Source organism: Lissotriton helveticus, chromosome 11 (genome assembly GCF_964261635.1).
Source record: "Lissotriton helveticus chromosome 11, aLisHel1.1, whole genome shotgun sequence".
Taxonomy (NCBI): domain Eukaryota; kingdom Metazoa; phylum Chordata; class Amphibia; order Caudata; family Salamandridae; genus Lissotriton; species Lissotriton helveticus.
Genome location: NC_136072.1, coordinates 1,064,799,584 through 1,064,824,345, shown reverse-complemented (window position 1 = coordinate 1,064,824,345; position 24,762 = coordinate 1,064,799,584). Strand labels below are relative to the sequence as shown.

Sequence of the window (24,762 nt, the reverse complement as noted above, 5' to 3'; positions counted from 1 at the left end):
ACCTCCTTGACAACTTCCAAATTTTTTGCTTGCAGCGGGGTCTAGTAATCAACACTGATAAAACAAAATATCTGGTGATGAATCCCCCGAAAAAATGTGGCCGTCCCCCTACGTTGAATCTTATGCCTTTGGAAAGGGTAACTGTGTTCGATTATTTAGGCATACGTATATCGCATACCATGCAGTGGACCCCACACCTCTGTAAAATGCTGCTAACCCATAAGAGGGTAGCCGGGGCATTGCTTAAGAAACAGCGTTCCTGTTCGATAAGGCCAATAGCCCCTGTCATTGACATTTATAAAGCAAAGTGAGTTAGCTCTGCTCTCTACGGGGCAGAGCTATGGGGTACTATTGGTATAGATGAACTGACAAGGTCCGAAAATAAATTTTATAGGGATCTTATGTCACTTCCCCAGAGTACCCCAATGATACCTTTATTGCTCGACTTAGGTTGTCGCTCCATTAGCGATTTGGCAAAGCTTCGGCCGTTGCTCTTATGGGCCCGGTTGTGGCGAGTACCTGAATTGGCCAAATATGCTAAAGGGCTATCTGAAGTAATGTCATTGCCTGGATGGCATAAAGTAAAGTGGTTAAAAGATGTAAAAGCTTTGCTCGGCGATTTGGACCTTAGTGAGGCATGGGTTGGTAGGTCCTCTCCTCCGAAGACAACTTTAAAGAGCCTCTATTGGAACTGGGTTGCGTCTAGAACTAGTATTGATCACGCTCTGGGCAGGCTTACGGATGACTTCCTAAAGTTCAAGGATCTGTGGATCCGGGAACTTTATTTGGATATTATCTGGAAGCCATTTGATAGGGTCCTCTACTTCAGGTTCAGGGTCGGGGCTGTCCCAGTGCTTGCCCTTACAGCTCGCTGGAAACCCCCGGCTCAGACAACAGCATTTTGCCCTATTTGCCCAACCAGACCAGAAACTATAGTGCACTTTATGTTTGAATGCCTGGCGTACATGCATCCAAGAAACAGGTGGCTCAAACCTTTGTGTCGGTTGTTAGGCACTAGGTTTCACAATGAGGCGCTGCGCATTTTAATGGCAGATTCCCGGCCATTGTATGCCTTTGGCCTCTCTTAATTTTTGTCATGGGCATGGCATGTTAGAAACAAAAGGCTTAAATGAAATGTTTAATCTGTTTTTTAATTAATCGCTTAAAACGTCGTTTTTAACTTGTATATATATATTGGATGTAAAAATTGGTGTAAATAGATCATTTTTTGTTTTTATTTTCAAAAATGTGTTCTTTAAAATGTGAAGCTTTTATGATATGTTTTTATCGAAATAAAGCCTTTCTGACTTCTATTCGGTATACAATGAGGTAACCGTAGTAACTATACGTATTGTCACCTACTATCCTGTTACTCTGAATTGCTCATGTAAGGTTCTTCCCTCTATTCTAAAGCGCTCGGACACACCTCGGCAATGTCCGTGCTATATAAAAACGCACAAATAAATAAAGAGCACTTTCAAACACGGGTTGTTGTGAAAATTCGTAAGGCTGGCCTCCATAAGGGGCAGCCACAAATGTGTATATCACCTGTCACCCAGGTGATATAAAACTGAACAGCGCCGAGGGACCTTATATATGACGTGTTACACAGCATAAAAATATCGTACCGAAGCACGATGTTGGATCAATAGACACCTAAAATGTTATCAGTATGCTTGAATTAGCGGATGATTTACCTTTTCAAGATGGCCACTATGCTAACTAGGGACTGACAGCATGGGGTTGAAAGGCAGACATGAAAGAACACAATTGGTTCGTGTCATCATTCCATCATTTAAGGGAGCATTTGTGAATAAAGTCTGCTTTTCGCTTTTCAGAGTGTTTCAGTGAAGTCGGAAAGAAGGACACATTACCAATATTATGAATAAGGAAAGTTTTCTAGGTGTTCTTCTGCTCATCTGTTATAAAAATGATGTCCTAAATAATAAATATGTAATTGCGGTATCAATCCCAGGGAGTGATATTGCTTATTAAACTATTAATTTGTAAAATTCATAAAACAATTCTTTATCTTTAACATTTCCAAGTAGACATGCCCTCATGGTGGGAGGAGATATCTTCTAACCCGGAACGGGTGCACGCGTTTATCTGCATGACTTGGCCTTCCCTTTCGCTTTATATTGTGGGTCGGCCCATTGTGAAGCCTATAGGCTGTTTGACCTTCCCAATATGGAAGAGTTGTAACGTCATTCCTCCCAGCAAGCCAAAGGGGCTGGTGACGCCACTTCCTGTTCGCAAGAAAAATAATCGGTCACGTGACTGTAAACTGCTGTCCGCTCCCCAGGACCTAAATAACTTCAAAAGAGCTCTCTGAAGATGTGTGTTCGCCGCGGCTCCTGTCAGCTGAGAGTCCAAAGCCTGCCTGGATCATATCCTGCTTCGGTACACCGTTCACAGGCCTCCTCTAGGCCAGGGGGTTTCCAGAATATTCCTACTCTGTCTGCTTTAGGGGTCACGTGGTGTAGGGCTGCGCGCGGCTGCTGTCTCCCCGGTAAAGATGGCGGCGGTCAAGTAGAAAGCTGAAGGGAGACCAAGAGGAGGCAGCGCGCGGACACAGCTACGGTGGCGGAGAGAGGACAAAGTAAGTTGTGGGCCACGGGACTGAGTGTGCTGTCCGCCTGCTGCGTGAGGGGTTCCGATAGTGCCACGCTGGGACTCTGAATACCTCCAGAGGCGGTTATAGCGGCTCTACTTTTGTATGGTGACTTTCCTCGACTCAAGGCCTGTGGAGCCTTCAGGCCGTCGCAAGTGCAGGCCTTACCACTGACGTTTCCTCTGGTTGCTGTGTAGAGAGGGAGCACAGGTAGGTTTGGCTGCTAATTATCTGTTCTCCCTTACTTCCCGTGTCCTAAGCATGCCGGAAGGGGAATACGGACCCTCACTTCAACCTGCACGTGTCTTCCCAGAATTTTCCGCCTTTCATATGGTACTGCATACTGTGTCACCTCACCCGTTCATGGAACACCGACCGCCTGTGATCGTGCGATCTTTACACCAGTACGTCCTCTCGTTTAGTCTTGGTTCTAAAATGTAATGGGAACCCTAGGGATATACCTTATGTACTCTCCCCCGGTGTGACCCATGGAGAAGACCCGACCTATTCAGCGTGACACATCATTTAATAAAATCCAGGAATTCGTTTTCCGTGCTCTCCTCAACCTGCAATGTAGGATGAGGTGTACTCTTTCTAGACAGATTCTATTAAGTAGGCTGCCGGAATGCTGGAGTTTGCTTCTACCACCCTGGGAATCGCCAGCGTGTGCTAAATTAGATCCGCGTGCTGTACCGTATTCCTACCCCCCCCCCCCCCCGTTACATACTTTCAGTATGGGGTTGGACTCTCCCCTGGTGGGTGTTTTTTCCACCATATGTTACAATTATGCTTTTGCCCGCGGTCGATCACGATGTGTATCGTTGTAAGTGGCAAACTCGCGTGTTCTCCGCTTTCCTTCCTGTCACAGGTTAGCTCTGATGTTAACCAGTTGACACGTAAATCGTATTTATAGCCTACATTAGAATAGCCACATTAGACATTTTAAGTTGAAAAAAACAAAACTGCTAATTCGAGCTGACCCGGAAGTTTATGTATCAGACACGTGGTGTGCAAAGGACTTGTTCACCTGACCTTTAAAAACTTGTGATTCTGTATCATTTCTTGGCTGGCACACAGGATGTTCTGCAGTTAATGAAAACGAAACCACTGGCGCTAAAGTGGTATTTTGTTTGAGTCGTTTTTTTTTTGTCATTTTGGCGTGGAACCCCAGGACATACATTGGAGTAGAATCAAGTAAACACCAACTTCGAGTGCTTCTTGCGTATTAACTCATTACTACCGGTATTTTAATTGTTCAGTGTGACTCATTGGTTACACGTCACGTTTGACTTTAATATTGTACAGTAATTGTGGACGCTTTTTTTTTAAACAATTTTGTTTTTATCGTACTATTTTAAGTGTATTCTGACAATATGAATCACGTAAGACGTCTCGTGAACCAAATAAAACGTTTGTTTATGACTATACAGTTCAGTCTTATTTTTATTCAGCGTGATTTATTACTGCGAGTCTGTCCACATGTTATGTAATCAGAAATAGTAATCGCTGTACTTCAGAAGAGCAGAATTGCACTCTTTTTAATTTTTATTTTCAAGGCACCCAAACACCTTTTTGTGGATTTTAGTTAGCCTCGTTTCGCTAAGTTTACTCGAATTCTCAATTTTTGGTGAAAATGTGTGAAAGTATTTCAATAAAAAAAAAGTTTGTTAGGGCTACTTTGCCAATGGCTGACTAGGGTGCCAGCGAGAAGGTGAGTTTGTCTGCTGTAAATTGCACATCTGTTATTACCTTCAAGAGCTTTCATAAGAAGAGATCAAATTATTTGTATTGCGTTTTTACACTCGCAGCCTTTTCTCAGAGATACATGCCCACTAAAGTTAAGTAAGTATACAAGGGGAAAACTTCAATTTTAATGGAAAGACACTGTATTTCCATGAAGAGTGAGTAGTCCTCGCTTTTCGTATGGAATCCTGGGTATCGCCACCCGAAGAAACGTTGACAATGATGGTTTGGTACCAAGAATTCATCTATTTCTAATATTGCTATATTGTTAAATTGTTGATTAAACTGTTACTATTTATTTGCAGATTGTCGAGTGCGCTAAAGGTTTTAGCAACAAACAGCTCTGGTTCTTCCCGTGCAGAACTACAAAGACTACTCTCGTTGGCCAGTCCACCACCCTAGGCTTAAACGCTAGCAACCACTCCTTAGTAATTCATATTGCCTTTCATCCTTTCTACGCAAACAAATGATGGACGGAATGCTGAATAAATCATACATTCACCCACAGTCAAGAGATCTGGGTAAATCCAACGTTCTTTTGCTCCCAATGCCACCCCAGTTTAGATATGAAAATCGCTCTTGACCCTGTACCTCATGGGAACAGTTAGACCGAAATGCCAAGCCAGGTCCTCCCTGGACCGGAAACCAGCATCCTGGGACCAGTTTCTGGGTATTACCCTTTATCTGCCAGGCTAGCTTTAATCCAGTGGCGCAGTGAGCAAGGGACCCAGAGTGAGACGGGTATGCCCAGACATGGGTCCCATGCTCTTCATGCCACTGGAGTGAAGCTAGCCTGGCTGATGAAGGCTGAAAGCCCGAAACCGGTCCTAGGATGCTCGTTTCCAGTCGAGGGAGGACCTGGCCTGGCAGTTCGGGCTGGATTGTTCCCAATGGGTGCAGATTCTAGACTGATTTGCATATGGCTGGGTCCAAACTGGAATGGCATGGTGAGGAAAACACAATCGATTTAGGCCAATATCTCTGTACTGGGCTGAATGTATGACATAGTTCTGCATTCTGTCCATACATTTTTCTTTTTGCATTTCATCCTCTTTAGACCCCTTCGACCACCACCATATGCTTCTTAAAAGATTAACTTGTCTGTTGCTCAATTCTATAAAGTGGATGGACTCGTTAAAAATACAAGGATTTTTTTTTTAAATTGCTTACATGTCACCAACCTGGTTACTTCACAGCACTGCAATAGTAACATGTATTGTAGAGAAGAAGACGAAAATGTCAGACAAGAATATTTAAATGGGATTAATAGATGAAAGACAGGTTTCAGATAATTCCGTGGTGCTGTATCAACACACTTTTTTTGTGTTCAAATCATTTTTACTGAAAAAACACAAACGAAGGAAAATACATACATAAAATAACAAGCATTGGAAATGCAATAGGTCTCGCAGCATTAGAGTTAGTGCTTTTAGAATTGTTTATGGGTTTTTTTTGTAAATCTTTAGCATTTTTGTTTCCTGTAGCCAATGCTAAAGAATTACCAAAAAAAAAGCCATAAACATTTATAAAAGCTCTAACTCAAATGCTCCGAGACCTATTGCACTGTGTGAGGGTGAGGGGTTGAGGGTGAGTGAGAGTGAGGGTGAGTGAGGGTGAGTGAGGGGTTGATGTTGAGGGTGAGGGGTTGAGGGTGAGTGAGGGTGAGTTGGGTGTTGATTCATATAGATGCTCCTAACTTATAATGAGGGGCTTACTTAGTTGGGTTGGATTAATTAATATAAATGCCCACGTCTTCAGACGTTGCCTCGGCAGGGCATTGCTGCCTGTAACACAGAGTAAATATGACTGAAGTTGGGCGTGAGCAGATTTTTGCCTGATGTACTTTTAAAAATTCAGCAGGGGGCCGGGCTGCCATATAGGACAAAGGCAGTGCTCCAGGAGGCTGGGGACCTGGGTGTTGACTTTACGGGTGGGCAAACCGGAAGGATCATAGGCAAACAGCCCTGGGGAAACGCACACAATTTGTAGACATGTGCCTAACTCGCCCCTTCCCCAAAAACTAGAAGGCAGTCCTGCTAAGTCGCCACAGTCACTCGATGTGACAGCGTTGGTATGAACACGCTTTCCGGGGCTAAGCCCACCACTGGTCCAGTCGAATTCTTCGTACAAACAAACCCCTCTGACTGGCCTTTTTAGCCGGGAGCCCTGCAGTTGGATGTATATGCGTTGCAAAATGTCACCCCACGGGGACAGTTGAACGAACAGAGCTGCGAAGAGGCGTTGGTGGGTTCTTTGTAAATTGCATGTTCTATGCACCAGCTCATGCCACGGTAGAATTCATTTTTTTTTAAATGTGCCTGTCCCAAATTTATGGATTGTAAGCTTTCAAATAAATACATGTAATTTTAGAAATTAGTTCGTAGCATCCTTTGCAAAGTGTGTCAGCGTTTATTCTTAAGAACCGTTTGCCACCCCTGGTCTTCTGGAGGTCTCCGCTATGAGTGACATCTGCAGCCCACGGTGCCACATGGGAGAGGGTAACATGATACCTAATTAACAAAAAAAGTAATCAGAGAGACACAATACGTGAGCTCGGAGGCCAGATGCGTTGTCCTGGCGTGCTTGCAGGGATCGGGCAGGCCTCGATGGACGGCAGATAAACCCGTGTTGACATTGCTGAACGGACTGCGCCGGTGCCGGCTATTTTCATAAGGCTCACTCCCGCGCTGCCTCTGTTGGGAATGACTGCCGCGTTTAACCCTGGGGTTTGTGCATTGTTGTGTTTGGACAGCTGTTTGTCTAGTACAGCAGCTCAGTGTTGCCATGGATGGAAACTGGCTTTTCTCGCAGTGGGAAGCTTGAATGGAAAAGCACCAAGGTGTGTGAGGAGACGACTGCGTAAAATCTGTGTGTGGCTCATGTGAGTGAGGCGCTACAAACAAACCCCTCTGACTGGCCTTTTTAGCCGGGAGCCCTGCAGTTGGATGTATATGCGTTGCAAAATGTCACCCCACGGGGACAGTTGAACGAACAGAGCTGCGAAGAGGCGTTGGTGGGTTCTTTGTAAATTGCATGTTCTATGCACCAGCTCATGCCACGGTAGAATTCATTTTTTTTTTAAATGTGCCTGTCCCAAATTTATGGATTGTAAGCTTTCAAATAAATACATGTAATTTTAGAAATTAGTTCGTAGCATCCTTTGCAAAGTGTGTCAGCGTTTATTCTTAAGAACCGTTTGCCACCCCTGGTCTTCTGGAGGTCTCCGCTATGAGTGACATCTGCAGCCCACGGTGCCACATGGGAGAGGGTAACATGATACCTAATTAACAAAAAAAGTAATCAGAGAGACACAATACGTGAGCTCGGAGGCCAGATGCGTTGTCCTGGCGTGCTTGCAGGGATCGGGCAGGCCTCGATGGACGGCAGATAAACCCGTGTTGACATTGCTGAACGGACTGCGCCGGTGCCGGCTATTTTCATAAGGCTCACTCCCGCGCTGCCTCTTTGTTGGGAATGACTGCCGCGTTTAACCCTGGGGTTTGTGCATTGTTGTGTTTGGACAGCTGTTTGTCTAGTACAGCAGCTCAGTGTTGCCATGGATGGAAACTGGCTTTTCTCGCAGTGGGAAGCTTGAATGGAAAAGCACCAAGGTGTGTGAGGAGACGACTGCGTAAAATCTGTGTGTGGCTCATGTGAGTGAGGCGCTTCTTTACCAAGTACACATTTAAACATAGTTTCTATTGAGACGAATATTTTAATGCAGAAAAAGTCCTTTTTTTACCCAACTATACAATTTGTGATTTAGATTTGGACGTCAAAATGTAAATGTTACAGTTGCCAAAGAGTTAGCAGTGCATTGCGTGGCGGGAGGGGGCGGGGGGAACGTCGAGGGCAGGCAGGATGACTCAGGGGAGGGGGCGGAGCGGGGCAGAGCGGCATGTGGGTGTGAACAAGCCGGGCCTTTGAAGTGAAGCTAAGCTTCACTTCAAAGGTGTCGGAGGAATGCGGGCGGCTGTGCACGCGCTTTTAAGCTCAATGCACATGCGCATTGAGCTTAAAAGTCACGGGCACTGCAAGGAATCGCCACGATTCCTTGCAAGTTAGATAAAGTGTGGATGAGCCCCTATAGTCTCGCTTGCTCGATGCGCATGCGCATCGACAGGCGAGACCTAAAAAGGAAAGAAATGAAACAACAATAATAGGGTCTGAATAAATAATACATGGTAATCAATACATACATACTAATCAAAACATACATACTAGCGTGCACAAGTGCCTATTGAATGCAGCCATTGTTCACCTGAAGGTCACAGGATATGAGAACATTGATCATAGTAATATACCAAGCGTGACTATTTGAGTAAGCATTATGGTGACATATAAGAGAATTAGATAAAATTATAGCATGCACCTTCATAGCAGTAGCGATACAATGTAGTTATTTATTTATATATATCCACAATTGGTTAAATTCACGGGGGATCAAATGATAGTGATGAGGCGTCTAGGGATTTCCAAAGTTTCCGGTGAATCTTGCGCCATGGGAAGTAATGAAGTGCCGGGTTGTCCGCACCTCTTAGGAAGGACAGCCATTCTTGCCAGATTCTAAAGGACACGTCATTAGCATTTTTCCATTTGCTCAATATGACTTTACAGGCTTGGGTAAGCAAGAGGTCCATCAAATGTCTATCGTTATCATTGACCAGTGCTGGATCCAGGATGCCTAATGAAATATATGAAAACTCCCTGGGAGGATGGGTGTTGAAAATGTGGCCTATACATTTGTAAATTTTATCCCAATATAGCTGTAAGGTGGGGCAGGTAAAGAACATGTGAGCGAAATCCTCAACAGCAGAGTTAGTTACAGCATGTCGGACTATCGCTTAGGTGGAGTTTGAAAAGTTTTTCCGGCGTCCAATATGACCTATTGAGTAACATGTATTTAGTCTGTGATTAAAATAGGGGATATTTTATTCAAGAAGGCTGTGCTATATATTTTATCCCAATCGAATGAGATATTAGTAGAGTTGGGTTCGGATTCCCACTTAACCTCATTTTGTTTGAGTTTTCCTTGGGTTAGGTAACATGAGTTTTTATATTCTGGAGACGGCGTGACTTGTCTTCAGTATCAGTGGCAATTGAGAGACTGATGGGTCATGGGGTTTAATAGAGCGTGTTGAAAGGAGAGTTTCCAATTTTAGGAAGTCCTAGAAATCCATGGGGGTTAAATTGTGTTGGTTCTAAATGGTTGAGAAAGGTAACGGGTGGGGTCCGGTATAGAAGCCTTTAACTAGGTTTATTCCTTTGTGAGACCAGTGCTCCCAGTAGAGCATGCTACCTTCAATCCGCAGCAAGGGATTTCACCATATAGAGGTCATTTTGGACTTATTTACTTTAAACTTATAAAGGTGGTCTATTCGTAGTAGTGCTCTTTTGGTATTAAGGAGAACATATCGTGAGTGTGGGAGGTGGGACTAGGTCAGTGGTGAGGAGGGCAGGTAGAGGCATTTTATCGATGAGTGACCTTTCTATATCCAGCCATACTGGAGTATAGTCCCAGTGTACTGTCAACCAGTTGGCTCCTTGCTTGCAAAGAAATGCCGTTTGATAGTTCCTAAAGTTAGGAAGACCCAGACTGCCTTTTTCTTGAGATAGCTGTAGCTTATTTATTGATATTCTGGGTTTCTTACCCTGCCATAGGAATGTGTTGAAGAGCTTGTAGACCGTGTTCAAAAAATCAGAGGATAAAGTCATCGGAAGCATGCTAGCTAGGTAATTGACCAAGGGAGTCACCATCATCTTCAGGGTGTCGGCCCTGCCCCACCATTAGAGATATTTAGGAGACCACCCTTCCAGTAATGTGGTTATCTTTTTATGGACCGAAGTTTCATTAGTGTGGAGGGTAGAGATTAGATCTTTATCAAAGTCAAGGCCTAGATATTTAAAACATTTAGATTGCCATGGCAGGCCGGAGTCACCCATAACCTCTTTACTGCCGAGATTATTTAGGAGTATTACTTCAGTTTTATCTTTGTTTAGCTTATATCCGGACACCTTAGAGAAGCTTTCTATTGTAGACATGAGTGCAGGGATTGCCTTATCAGTCTCTCCAGAACCTTCTAAAACATCATCGGCGTAAGCCGTAATCTTGACCGTATAGTCATTAAAATGGACCCCAGAGATATGTTCATTGTTCCTGATGTGAAACAAGAAGAGTTCACTGGCGAGTAGGAATAGTGAGGGAGAATGGGGACAGCCCTGTCTAGCTCCTTGTTGTAGCTGGTAGGTGGGTGAGATCGAGCCTCCTGCACGGACCCTAGCTGACGGACTGAAATCGAGACCTAACCATACGCGTGAAATTCTCACCTAGTCCAAATGTATTTAGTGACGCTTCTAGATATGTCCAATCAACTTTGTTGAATGCCTTTTCAGCATCGAGCGTGATGGCTACTGTAGGTTAGTTGGTAAGTTTAGCCTTTTCCAATACATGTGCTAAAACCCTGGTATTATCGCTAGACAGTCCGTTCTTTAAGAAACCAACCTGTGATGGGTGAATAAGTTTAGGCAAGAATTTGTGTAGGTTAGCCAAAATCATCGCATAAAGCTTACAGTATAAGTTAATAAGGGAAATCGGCCTATCATTTTTGGCAAATGTCGGGTCTTTCCCATCCTTAGGTAATACTGCAATGATGGCTTCAGCCAATGTTCCTGTGACTTTGCCTGTCTCTCAAAATTCGTGAAATAGATGTAAAAGTGGAGGAACCAAAAGCGAGGGGAAGCACTTATAAAATTTTGCACTAAACCCATCGGGTCCAGGGGCCTTCCCACACTTAAGCAATTTAATTGGCTCTTCATTTCCAGTGAGGTTATTGGGTTGTTGAGTAGTGATCGTTCTAAATCTGAGAGGGATGGGGGGGGGGGTCACACTCATTTAGATAATCCTGAATTTTAGTTTCGTCTACATCTTTATTTTTAGAATATAAGGTATTAGAACATTTAAAAAAAAATTCAGTGATCTTCTCTGGATCAGAATGGACTACGCCATTATGTTCTTTTATGCTATTTATCATGTTTTTCTGTACTTAAAACTTAGTACGCAGCTAGGCTTTTACCAGCCTTACTAGATTCACAAAGCCTGAATTTCTTTTGCTTAAGCCATATCCCAGCTCTATTACTTATTTTATTATATTCATATTTTTTTTGTTTACCAATTCATTCATTGTTGACACATCTCTAGATGCTATGTGCTGGCTTTCTAGGGTTGCGATTTCCTTCTCTAATTCGTCAAGGGCTTTATTGTATTCCTTATTTATGGCTGATCTGGTTTTAATAATTTCACCCCTGATTGTGCTTTTTTAGAGCCTCCCAGTGGGCTAGGTCAGACGTGTCATTGCGTTTATTGTTCATGATGTAACTCTGGATTGCATTTTCTATGATTTTCCTATGTTGTTCTTTCTCTAGCACTTCATCGCTCAGTCTCCAAAGGGATTGACGAGTGGTCGGTTTAACGTTAGATATAGACCGGGAGATACAGGAGTGGTCTGAAACCACCCAGGGTTCAATTGACGTCTCTACAATTCTAGAATGTGGTATTACTGGTAATAAATAGGTAATATATATGTGAGTAAGAATTGTGGGGTGGAGAGTAAAATTAGTATTCCCTACCTGTGGGGTTTTGTAATCTCCAGGAATCCAGCAGATTGAAGCGGCAACAGAGGTTAATTGAGGCTTTATGGGAGTTGTTGCTGCGATAAGCACACTGCGAGTCCCTGTCTATGGCCGGGTCTAAAGGCAGGTTAAAATCTCCCGCCAGGATATGCATAGCTGAATCTGGGATAGTTTCGATCTGTTTAGAAAGGTCATTCCAAAAGTCTAACTCGTTAGTATTGGGTGCATAGACATTGGTAATAAAGAATTCCGTGTTGTCTTTAATCAATTTAGTCGTGATCCACCTCCCATCAGTATCGGCCGTATGTGCTCCCATTTCAATGTTTGATTTTTTCGCTATGAGGGTCAGAACACCATTTTTCTTGTCCACTGCTTCAGAACCAACAACTTCTTGTAAAATCTATTTTTAAGCGTGTTGAATTGTTTGGCATCAATTTTTGTTTCTTGTAAGAGGACAACATCTCCTTTCTGTCTCTGGAGGTAGTCCAAAATCTTCCTCCGCTTAACCGGATGGTTGTCCTTTAACGTTAAGTGAAAGTATTTTCAGGTTATTCAGTGTGGAGATCCCTGAAGGGGTTTTGGGTATAGTGTTTGACATCATAGCGAGTCATAAGTGTGATCCATCTAAACCACTCCGACTGCTGTTATTGAGGTCTAGATACTTCCGTCCTAAGTGGTTTGACAGAATGAACGGGATGTATACACAGCAGTCAGGATGTAGTTGGTGCATTCTGGCAGTGAATGCGAGCCATAATAGTGGGAAATTGGCAAGATAAGACACTGGGACTGAACATGAAATCCTTATTATTCTTGCAACATGAAATAACCAAAGGACGCAAGTACGAGGCAGACTTGCACCTTTGAGACAGACAAGATGTGCTGCATTTTGGTCACTATGCTATACGGCTGTGTCGGAGAACCCTTTCAAGCTGGCACATGAGGTTACAATCAGAAATCGTAGATTGGCACTTGAGAATTGGAGATTGGCACTTGAGCAAAGATTGGCACTTGAGCAAAGAAAATAATAACAAACAGAAAAAAGTAAACAAAATATACTGACCATGCATCACCCCCCGCCCCCCTTCAGAGAAAAACTAGTAGGCATGGTGACAAGGGGAAATTAGCTCCCCTCCCATGGCATTTACTAAACCATGTTAGGCTATTGAAAACATTTCCATCCTCAGAACAGTGGACATTAGCTGCATAACTGGTATTAACTAAATGTGAGGCAGCCAATGACGTGGTCTAGAGGAATGGCCAGGGCACCTAATGTGTTGTCGCCAACGGATTTGACAGAAAAAACAACAAAAGTATTTACACAATGCTTTAGTCGGATGTGCTGAAGGCTGTGATCAGGGCAGTGGTTGTCTGCTTGCCATCTCAGTGCAGAGGTATTTTTTGTTGTAAACATTTTATTGCATTTCTCAGAATATTAATGTCCTACTACATTGCAGGATATGTTGTACAGCAAGTCATTATTGCATCATTGGTACGAAGGTACTTGCCCAGGATCTCAAGAACATGTTTAACGTTCAGTGACAAAGCAAGCATAACATAAAATTATGCCACAGTAATCATAACTTTATAGCACCAATAGAAAGGTATGTAAATCTACTACCCCCCCAAAAAAAAATCGCACCATATTGAACCCCCAACTAAAACGCTATCAATTTATTGAAGCCCTCTGTATCCGTGTTTCCAGAGTGCTGAGCACCTGGCTGACCCTCATCCCCCTGCAATCTCTTAATTTCCTCACGCCAGCCAGCTCCACGTTATTTGTGGTTTGGCAAGGAGTAGTGCCAGGTCAATGAAACACGATTCAGTCTTAGATGTCTTGGGATGTAGTCCTAGTATGCAGTGTTCTGCGGTATTACAGCGATGGGTGCTTGTGCGGGCCCGAAGTGATCCGCATACTACTTCCAGTAAGAGGGCAGAGTGGGACATGTCCACACCATGTGCAGTAAATCTGCCTCTTCGTTGAGGCATTTAGGACAGGAGGATGCAGCTGCGTTGAAGACTTTATGTAATTTAGTGTGTGTTAGCTATGCTCTCTGTAATAGTGTGAACTGGATACATTTGAATCATGTATTTTGCTAGACTACTCTGTAATGAACTGCAATTCCTTGTCATGGAAAGGCCTTCAGAGGTTTGCCTTCCACCGATCGCTCTGTTAGGTCAATGTTATTTGCAAATGGGAATGTAGGCCCTTGCATAACCACTTAACTAAGCGTCTACCTGTGCCCATCTTGTAAACTGCTTGCACCAGTGCATGGGTTTCTGGTTCTGCCCCATCGATGACCAGTGTTGGCGTATGTAATGTAGGATATTGGCATGTGTAAAGTGGTCCGGGGAGTTTGTTTCAATTGTATAAAATCTTGATGTGACAATAGTGTCTCGTCCTTAAATAAATCGCCAATGGTGGAGACATCCTGGGCAAATATGGTGTATCAGTTAGGTAGGTGTAAGGGTGCCTATCTGCTTGGGCAGACCACAAAGAGGGATATTTGGGAATTAAGGAATTCTTGGTACGTGTGAGCTGGAGTGCAAAGTTCCAGTATGTAAGGGCGTTGTAAACATCTGTTATTCAGCGCCTTGAGACCCATGGGTGAAAAATGCACTTTACAAATACACATGTTATGAAGTGCAAGAGTAAAGGCAAGTTAGGGGGCCTCGTGCACCTGCGTAGTAGTAATGCACGTAAACTCTCAGTGGGAAGTTTGGACGGCATATACCCTATCTCTTGCAGATGAAAACTTGCCAGCCAGTATGAAAGCCACTGTATTGGGCTGTAATCCAAAGACGCTGTATATCGAGGTTGCCCAGTCTGCCACTTTCCGGTGACAGCTGCAGCTTGGAAGGACCAATGTGGTTGTAGCTCAGTCCCCATATTAGATAAATTAGAAAGGAGTCCAAAGTTTTAAAAACAGAATGCAGAATCGTGATTGGAAAATTCACACAATAATATAACGATTTAGGGAACATTTCCTGCCTTACCCTTAGTAGCGGAAGAACTAGCAGAACCAGTAGGAGAGGAAGCTGGACACATTTTATTGCTCAACTTTATTACCCCCACACCAGAAAATCTAATCAAAATATGTAGATCAGTGAAATCTGGCTCCCCCCGGGACCCAGTTTCCCCAAAACGGCTGGGGGACAGCCTAATGACACTTGAACCCTACATCAGACACCTGCTGGATGTTTCCTTCGAGTCCAGTTCCATACCTGAGGACTGGAAACAGGCCGTGGTGCTCCCCCTTCGCAAGAAGCCCAACATAAGCTTTGAGAAGCTGGACAACTTGCGTCCCATTTCCCTGCTGCCCTACTTTTCCAAAGTGGCGGAGAAGGTAGCAAATGTGCAGTTAATGGAATTTGTGGAGGAGAATAATCTCCTTCATACTACCCAATTTGGGTTTCGGACACGTCACTCTACGGAGTCAGCCCTTCTTAGGGCCACTGAAACCCTCAGGCAGGGTGCTGACGAGGGCCAAACTATGGCCTTGATACTTTTGGACCTCAGCGCTGCGTTCGACACTGTGGCACATTCCATCTTGCTACAGTGTCTGAGCAAAGGAGGGGTGAGAAGGGCAGCGCTGAAATGGATCCATTCATTTCCATCTGGTCGAGGTTTTCAAGTCAGACAGGGTGACTACTACTCGGAGCGAGTATCTTTGGATCAGGGGGTGCCGCAGGGCTCGTCCCTGAGTCCAACTCTTTTTAATCTTTACGTTGCTCCGGTTGCCACCATAGTGGAGAGTCATGGCCTTCGCATGGTGTCCTATGCTGACGACACGCAGCTGGTCATCTCCCTATCACGTGCGCCCAGTCTTGCGGCGGACATCTTCAGAGCATGCATGCAAGACCTTGCTGCCTGGATGTCCGCCAACTGCCTCAAGCTCAACGGAGGCAAGACTGAGGTGCTGGTTGTGGGGGAATGCCAGGCGGCGTGGACGTCGGCGTGGTGGCCGCCATGTTTGGGACCAACACCCATCCCCTGCCAGGAGGCAAGGAATCTGGGCATTTGGTTCGATTCCAACCTGACCTTTGGCCCCCAGATTAATCGGGTGGTCGGATCTTGCTTTGGGACTCTTAAGAGCCTTAGGAAGGTGCTGAAGTTCTTACCCATTAAAGCTCGCCAAACGCTGGTGCATGCACTTGTTACATCTAAGATGGACTACGGCAACCTTCTTTATCTAGGGACCTTAGAGAAGAATCTGAGCCGCCTGCAGGTTTTGCAGAACGCTGCTGCCCGACTGGTGCTTAGACTACCCAGAAGAGCTGCCTCTAAAGCGGCGCTCCAGACCCTACACTGGCTCCCGGTAAGAAGCAGGGTGGAGTTTAAAGCACTCTGCACATGCCATCGGATCATTAATGGCAGGTCTCCCCTTCCTTTGCAAGGACTGCTGACACTATACGAACCGCCCCGTTCCCATAGATCTTCCGGCTCGGGCGCCTGGCCATTCCAAAGGTATCTAAAGCACGGATGGGTGGCAGATCATTCAGGTATCTAGCTGCGTCCAGCTGGAACAAAAAAAAAGAAACATGTCCATGGCGTCATGTCGAGCTTTTTAGAAGCCAACAATCTGCTCCATCCATCCCAATCCGGATTCCGTCCTAATTTCAGCACGGAAACGGCATTGTTGGAGGTCTCGGAGATCATCAGGGAGACCCTGGATGTGGGCGGCAAGGCCATGTTAGTCATGTTGGACCTGTCGGCGGCCTTTGACACCGTCCCCCATGAGGCGCTCCTCGCCATGCTTTATGACATCGGAATTAGGGGGACGGTGTTCAAATGGTTTTACATCTTCTTGAAGGCCGCCAGACGATCTGGGTTTCCCAGAGCTCCGCTGAGATGCCGCCATTGGGAGTCGGGGTTCCACAGGGTTCTGTGTTGAGCCCGTCGTTGTTTAACATCTTCATGTCCCCTTTGGCGGCTGCGGTGGAGGCCTATGGGGCCCAGATCGTGTCCTACGCCGACGACACGCAACTCCTCTTCACATGCGGTAAAGGCCAGGCATTTGATGGAGAGAGTATTCGGGCTGTCTGGGAATGGTCTTCGACTGGTTCCAGCGGAACAGTTTGAAGGCCAACTCCAGTAAGTCGGAGGTCTTATTCTTTGGCTGTGCCACCGACCCTGAATGGCGGCTATGGTGGCCGTCTGACATGTGTCCTCCCGCATAGTCATCACAGGTTGCCAAAAACCTTGGTGTCAAGCTGGACAACAAGCTTTCATTGAGAGCTCATATCCTTGGGCTGGCCGGCACCTGTTTCGGCATTCTAAAGATGCTCCGCAAGTTCCTACCACTGCTGTCTGTGGAGCATAGGCGGATTACTGTGCAAGCGCTCATTGGATCCAGGTTGGATTACGCCAACGCCCTTTTCCTTGGCCTTCCTGATTATTTGGTCCAGCGCCTGCAGGTGGCACAAAACTCTGCTGCCCGCGCCATTTTTGGCCTGCATAGGCGAGCACGTGCTTCTGGGTTGCTGCATACGCTTCACTGGTTGCCTATCCGGAAGCGGATCATGTTTAAATCCCTGACGCTGATGCACAAAGCATTGTTTGGTTTAGGTGCTGGATACCTGCAGCGAAGGTTGGCCTTATATCGCCCAGCCCGCTCACTGCGGTCCGAATCTCTCTTTAGTGCCGTGGTCCCGCGTGTGAGGAAGGCCCGCACTGTGGGGGGGGGGGGGGGTGCTCCTTCAGCTTCAAGGCTCCCCAGCTGTGGAACTCGCTTCTGCTGGCGCTACGCAGCACCTCCAATCTGCTTCAGTTCAGGAAGAGCCTGAAGACTTGGCTTTTTAATCTTTAGGCTTTCTCTGGTGGGTTTTTCATATTTTTTTTTTCTTTTTTTTTTTTTCTTTGTATCTGTTGTTCCTTGTTGTGTTATTTCACACCGAGCTGCCTGTGGAAAGCGCCGGGACACTCTTTTAGAGTAGCCGTGCGCTATACAAACTCAATATAACATAACAAATTACCTGCGACGCTGCGCTTAGAACCATCTGAATCAATCTTCAGAGCCAAGTTAAAAACAATATTATTCATTCGCTAATAGGTTCCGCTTTCTGTAGTCCTCCTGTAAGCACTCGCTCCTCAGCGCGGGGACACGCCGTTGAGCGTCACCAAGCGCTTTACAAAATCCCCTAATAATAACATTACTATTTTGGAGAGGGCTAATCTGCCTGTCACTAAAAGGTGCAGGGCGACCCAGAAATTCACCTGGGCTTTTAGTGCTGAGATGGCCTTCTATAAATTCCTTTCGAGCAGCTCAGTGTGTGTTCTATGGATTTGAATGCCCAGATATCTAAACGTGTCATGGGCCATCTGGAGGGTTTCTGTGCCTACGGGTATCCTGTCTTGTGTTTCTCAGTGCTGGTAGTAGGGTATTCTAAAGGAGTTACTCTGTATATTTTAGTGATTCACTTTAAAAATAACGTTTTTATGGCATAGATGGAGTGAGCTGAAAAGCATTGGTAGATCCCATATTTTGTTGGCTGGTAGAGTGTAGCCAGTAGCTTGAGATGAGTGGTGCAAGATTTGTGAGGCTTTATGCACAATCCTTAGTATTTAGTAATTTACTCTGTGTGGTACTGGGAGCCGGTGAATGTTCAGACAGTGCTGGTGAGGTTGATCTAAAGTTTTCTGAGGTGAAGGCAGCTCCACCCTGCTTGGTTTTGAATCCTTTGAGGTTTTTAGGTCTCGAGACCTATCGATGCGCGCATGCGCATCGAGCGGAGCGAGAATTCAAGTAGTGAAAATCCTCATGAAACCACCAGCTTTTTGCTGGCGGTTTTCATGAAGTTCACGTGAACCACGTGATCAAACACGAATGCGCATCAGCCTCCCTCCCTCCTAATTGCATTTTTTCAACGGCCGCCGCACAGCACATCAAAGGGCTTCGCCCAGCGTGCGCTCTGCGGCTTCTCGGCTTCTCCTCCCCATATTAGTCATTTTCGCCGCTCCCCTGCCCGCCGTGTCGCATTTCTCCTCCCCCCTCCCCTTCTCTGCCTTCCTTTCCCGGCGCACGCATTTATTCTTTCGCTGCTTTGAACTCCACTCCAGCACATGCTGTGCTTGTTCTTAGAGTTTCATGTTGCCTTACTGCATCTTTATTGATGATGTTGATTCCCTCTTAACAAATTTTACCGTAATCTCCTCTCGTTATTCTGGGTGACCTCAACCTTAATGCTGACAGTCACACATGTTTTACCCTTATTTTCTTTTTTGTTTGCCTCGGCTCGTGTATCCGCATGGCGCCCGCTTCAGGATGCTGTGCTTCAAGGTTTTAACCACATTTGCATTTCACAACTAGTAGTATGTGTTTCGATGTGTAAACAAAATGTGTGGCTTTTGTTTTCTCAGCACGGCGCTTGCTTCACGGACATCGCGATTCATGTTCTGTTTCACCACCACAGCAGAGTGTTGAAATGTGAGCTCCCAGCTCGGCAGATAATTCTTCCCTGTCTGCCCTCTGCCCCCTTCTCCACACACAAGCTGGCCCGTCCTACATCACTGAAACAAAATGAACACCAGCATTCCTTACCCTTCAGACAACCACGGTTCCGATTTCCGAATTCTGTTTCGAAGTTAATTATGCAATAAAAGAGGCACCTTTTTTTTTTATCCCTTTAGATATCCCTGGCACTTCACATTCTCCTGCTTAGTCTTTGTTGGAGCGCTGACCGCTCTGATCATGTGAGTGATTTCTACCCGTGATTACAACCTTGTGTGGAAAATGGCCGTGTTTATTCAATTAATCATGTGTGTGAAGCTGTAATTCTCACTCACTAACACTATATTTGTAAGTAGTCACAGTCCGACACTGCTAGCAAAACATCTGCAGTCCATTAAATGAGAAACACATCCCAAATGGAGCTTGGCTTTTGTGTATTTTAAGCACAATGCGTTGCACAATCTGAAAGTTCTGTGTGTGCCTCACAGGACATGATTAAAATTACCTTATTGTTAAAACAATCGGAACGTCAGACAGAGGAGATAATACAGATGCAAAACAAAAGTCAAATGAATTCCAATACATTTAAAAACAACTCCAAGAATGAGTGTGGACTACATTATATGTGTAACCTAATATTAAGAAGCTATTGCCGGACGTGTGCAAGTGTTGCCCTCATGCTCGAGACACCTTCCATGTGCTATTTTTTATTTGTATTTTGTAAGTACTGATGTAGTGCGTCATGGCTCAGGAGTGTCAAATAGCTTTACATAAGCAAAGGCGCCCTAATGAGCCTGGCCCTGGCCTATGACCTCATACAAGGCTTTGTAGCTTTGAACAGCACTTCGATCAGTAGATAAAACAAGCATTGGCATTGCCAATAGGTCTCGCTTGTGGTACCTTATAAGTATTTAGTTTGGCAGCACAATATCCTTGTTGCACCAAGGATATTGTGCTGCAAAACTAAATACTTATAAGGTCCCACAAGCGAGACCTATTGGCTATGCCAATGCTTGTTTTATTTGAAACCTTTTCAGATCTTCATAGCTTTTTTTGCAAAAATCCTGTTTAGGATAGATCCTTGCCCTTGTAAGTTAAGTGAGATTAGAGCAAAGGCATGGGTTTTTTCTGCATGTACTTTTGCTAAATGGCACTAATAGCCACAGTTTTTCTGAAGGGTCAAAAGACATCCTTGTCGCCCATTATTACATTTTTTTTGTTTGTTACTCCACCCCTTCCTCAATTGTTGGTGGTAGGCCCAAGGTTTTGATCCACTAAATGCAAGAGCGTTATGTTTGTGCCCTGTAATTGAAAATGAGGACTTGAGTTTTCTCCCTTTTGCTGAATTATTTATGTCCATCCTCTAAGTGATAATGTGTTCCAAATAGACATGAACCTAGTTTGGGGAAAAGTGTTTCATTTACTTTGAGGAAGATTTGAGTAATTCACACAACGGGAACTGATGTTGATTTGTGCAGAGGAGGGGGAAAAAAATCATATAAAGAGTGGTGATACTTTGGTATCTCCCCAGTTTAATGCTTTCCACATGGACTGACTGACTTACTGTTTTTTGTTAGGCAGGAATAGTCTGATGTGTTTTAGGACACGTGACAGACCTGACCACATCTTGAGCAACAGATGGTCTAATCTTTCTATCGGTTGTTCAGGCTGCGGTGGTCCACCGTATCGTTGGGGGCTTAGTGATCTAGGACATTTGGTACTGCTGGCTGATTAGCATCCAGGGGTGACCAGATGGTTTGCATAGATTTTGTTAGTGCTTTTTCCTGTTTTCTAAAACTAGATGAGTGATCAAGATTACCTGGAAAGGAATACAGTTATTTGGTAACTTCCTTAATTATGTAGGTCAAGCCTAGCAGCATGCATGCGCTGCTCAGCGAGGCTTCTTGTCTACTCTGTGTGGGTCTGACTCCTCCCACACATTGGATTGGCTTTTGCGTGTGTCTTTCAATAATGAAACCACGCAAATGGCTGAAGGCAGTTGCATGTTCCACCTCTTTTGTAATGTTCACTCCCACTGTGTTTTGCTCTCGGGAGCGAGCAGAGGCGTGTAGGGTGGCAGCTTCATTCCTCATGGGTTAGGTTACTATTTACACACAACTCGCCGTGCGTTCGCTTGTTTTAGGTCCTGCTTCAATCCACTGCAGTCACCCCATCAAGCAGTAGTACTTCAGGCTTAGGGCTTTCTTGTTGTGGACCTACCCTCCTACAATACATGTTTTCATGTGTACCCATGTTTTTGTGGTCAGAAGGCGAAGACTAATCCTCAGTGTTTTGTATACCTTTAATATCGTGAGTTTATCTTCAAGTTTATCATTTATTTTAGTTTGCTGGTATCAGGTTTTATCTTTTGCTCTTATTGGCGTAATTTTACACCGCTACTAGTCTGCTATATTAAGTTTTTTTTGTTTGACAATTATTTTACTAGTATATGAAGCCCTTTATACTTAATCCCATGCTTTAGTTTCACTTGTAAATATCCTATATCAGTTTGAAAAACTGAGTCCATTTATGAGGGTACGTGTATTGGTTTTCTATTAACAGATTGCCCCGTTAGGTCGTTGCTCAGTGGACAGTGACTCAAGAGAATAGTGCTGTCAATTCCCAGAATACTCTTCATACTGTTTCAGGATGTATCTCAGCCTACATATCTAAGATGCAATAGGTGTCGCATTTACGAAACTCTTGTAAATGCGAGACCTATTGCAAATGCTTTTCTTTTTGTTGATATATTGCAGATTAGTAATTGGTCTGGAGTTGGAAAGGACAATATGGTCTGCTTGTGTGTGTTTTTAGCACAGAAAGTATTGCTTGTAGCACAGCTGGTACCATTGTTGAATTGAGGTGTTTTCAGTCACTTGAGGTGACTGACTGACTGAATAAACTCCCAAATCCACTCACCTGCACATGAGTTGGTGGGTATATGTAAGGCTTTAATTTTTTCAGTTGATTTGACCGCTTTGGATAGGTGTAAAGGTTTGAAGTTGATTTTGAGCTAAGGCTTGGTGGCGCCAGGGTGGGAAAGTTGCATATTTTAGGACAACTTATTTCGTCACAATTTTGCAATTTTCCTATGTAACCTGAATGATATAGCTGGATCGTTTACCGTACTATGGAGTGGTGAGGTCGTTTTTTACATCGAGCCTAGCGTTGCTGCACATGCGCTGCTCGCTTTGCGAGGCATGCTGTAGTAGGGTATGTTTTAGAAGTGGAGTGGAAGCCCCGCCCATCTTTTTCATTGGCTGGCATCATAGTCCATGGTAAATGCTGGCTTCCGATTTGATAATTAGGCCTCTTAGTACCTCTTTATCGCCCTGTCTCCTTTTGTGACTACCCATCAGGACTGGATCTTTTACTTGTGACGTTACACTGTCTCCTTCATTAGTCGGTAAGCGCTATACCTTTTTTCACAATGGCGACAGCTTGTTTTTAAATTTTGGTAGTTAAAACACAGTGATGTTCAAACACTGTAAACGTAAGGGTAATCTGAGGAAAAAAATATTGAAATAAAATATCTGATTGAATAAACATCACTGGTCAGTGAGAGTGAAATGTTTTCCTTGTTAATTAACATAGCGGGTTAGTGCGAGTGAAATGTTTTTTTCCTTGTATAAACACTCTTCCGTGAACATTATTAATACAGTCCGAGACTGTCAGGAAGAAGGATGACGTCTGGCTCCCATGGTGCCTTGCGATAAGAAAAAGTCGCAGTTTGGTGTAGCAACGCCTGAGCCCTGAACTGGAAAAGGGGGACTGTCACTGTGCCCGAGCAGTACCTGCAGACTTGCTTATCCAAGAGTTATGCATATGTGGGCCAAGCATAGCACTGTTAACGACTAACAATGCATTCAGCCATAGCAGTGACACCGGCGTCCCTCTGAGCAGCGCATGCAGCCTAGTCTAGCGCCAAGTTATGAGCATATGGGCCACGCACAGCACTGTTCCAGACTGCTGCTAAACTGTGCAAGGAGCAAGCACTTGTAGAGACTGCCATTGAGCACTGCATGGAGCCTCCCCTTCATTATGCATTTGTGGATCATGCTGCTCACTTATACAGACTGCCACTGTCAAGTGCACGAGGCCTAGCCTAGAGTTACGCATACATACCTCGCACATACCACTTATGCAGACTGTCACTGTGCCTGTGCCCCATGTATGCCTGACACTTGGCTAGGCTGAATGCACTGCTCAGCGGCAGTCTGTTTAATAACTACGGCTGCATGCACTGCCACACAAAGCACTTACGCAGACTGCCATTAAGCAGTGTATGCAGCTTAGCATTTTTCATATGCAAGCCACTCATAGCACATACAGATTGAGCACTGCATGAAGCCTCCCCTTCAGTTATGCATTCGTGGGTCATGCTGGTCACTACTTATACAGACTACCACTGTGCAATGCATGCAGCCTAGCCCACCATGCACTGTTAAGCAAAGCACTTATGCAGATTGCCACTGAGCAGTGCATGTAGCCTAGCATAAAGTTATGCATATGCGAGTCACACCCAACACCTATACAGACTGCCATTGAGCACTGCATGCAACTAACCGTTTGATAATGCATTTGAGGGCCATGTATCTCACTGCGTGCAGCTAAGCCTAGAGTTAAGCATCCATGCGTCATAAATACCATTTATGCTGACTCACTGAACCTGTGCCCCATGTATGCCTGATACTTGGCTAGGCTGATTGCCCTGCTCAGCAGCAGGAAAAGCCGGCGTAGCGGCAGTGCAAGAGATTTGTATATATGTCCCTAGGACTCTTTCAGGTGAAAATGCTGTTAGGCGGCTGTCTCTAAAACAGTAAATTAAACCTAAAGATAACTAAAGCCAGTAATAGGGCATCTATGCCAATAACACTATAACTTGCATCAAACGGGCAGGAGCAAAGCCAACTGGTCTGGCTTTAGTGCATGGAAGCATGCAAGCAGTATTTGTACATGCCTGCATTGGCATATTAAACCAGACCTGCTGGCTTTGCCAATATTCATTTATCAGTGTATAGGGAGTGCCCCGTGAGCAAAACAGGAGTTCAACCTAAAATATTATTCCTGCTGCAAAGAGAACGCACATTTGCAATAGGTCTTGCAGGTGTAAGAGTTATTGGCACTGTACATGACAATGCCTTTTGTGTTTTTGAAAACTTGAAACCAGTGGGTAAACATGCACCTTATAGGTCTCGCCTGAGCCAGCGCGCATGCGCTGCCCTGCAAGGCTTTTTGTAAGTGCTTCAAACTGGGACCACAAGCTCATGCATGTGTTTTTTCGCGGGGCTCCCACGCTATTGGCCTTTGCGTGTGTCTTTCTAAGAA

At 44.8% G+C, this 24,762-nt stretch overlaps 1 protein-coding gene across 6 annotated transcripts in view; it reads left to right on the top strand.

Moving 5' to 3' along the window:
- The first annotated feature begins 2,241 nt into the window (after nucleotides 1–2,241).
- Nucleotides 2,242–24,762, top strand: part of SBNO1 (strawberry notch homolog 1) — a 1,344,504-nt gene continuing 1,321,983 nt past the window's right edge. Inside the window, exon 1 of one of the 6 annotated variants that reach the window (XM_078667602.1) lies at nucleotides 2,242–2,602. The gene's annotated coding sequence lies outside the window, so the exon portion shown is untranslated. Of the gene's footprint in view, nucleotides 2,825–24,762 lie in introns of all 6 variants that reach the window. The other 5 variants (XM_078667600.1, XM_078667599.1, XM_078667601.1 and 2 more) reach the window with 5 other exon arrangements.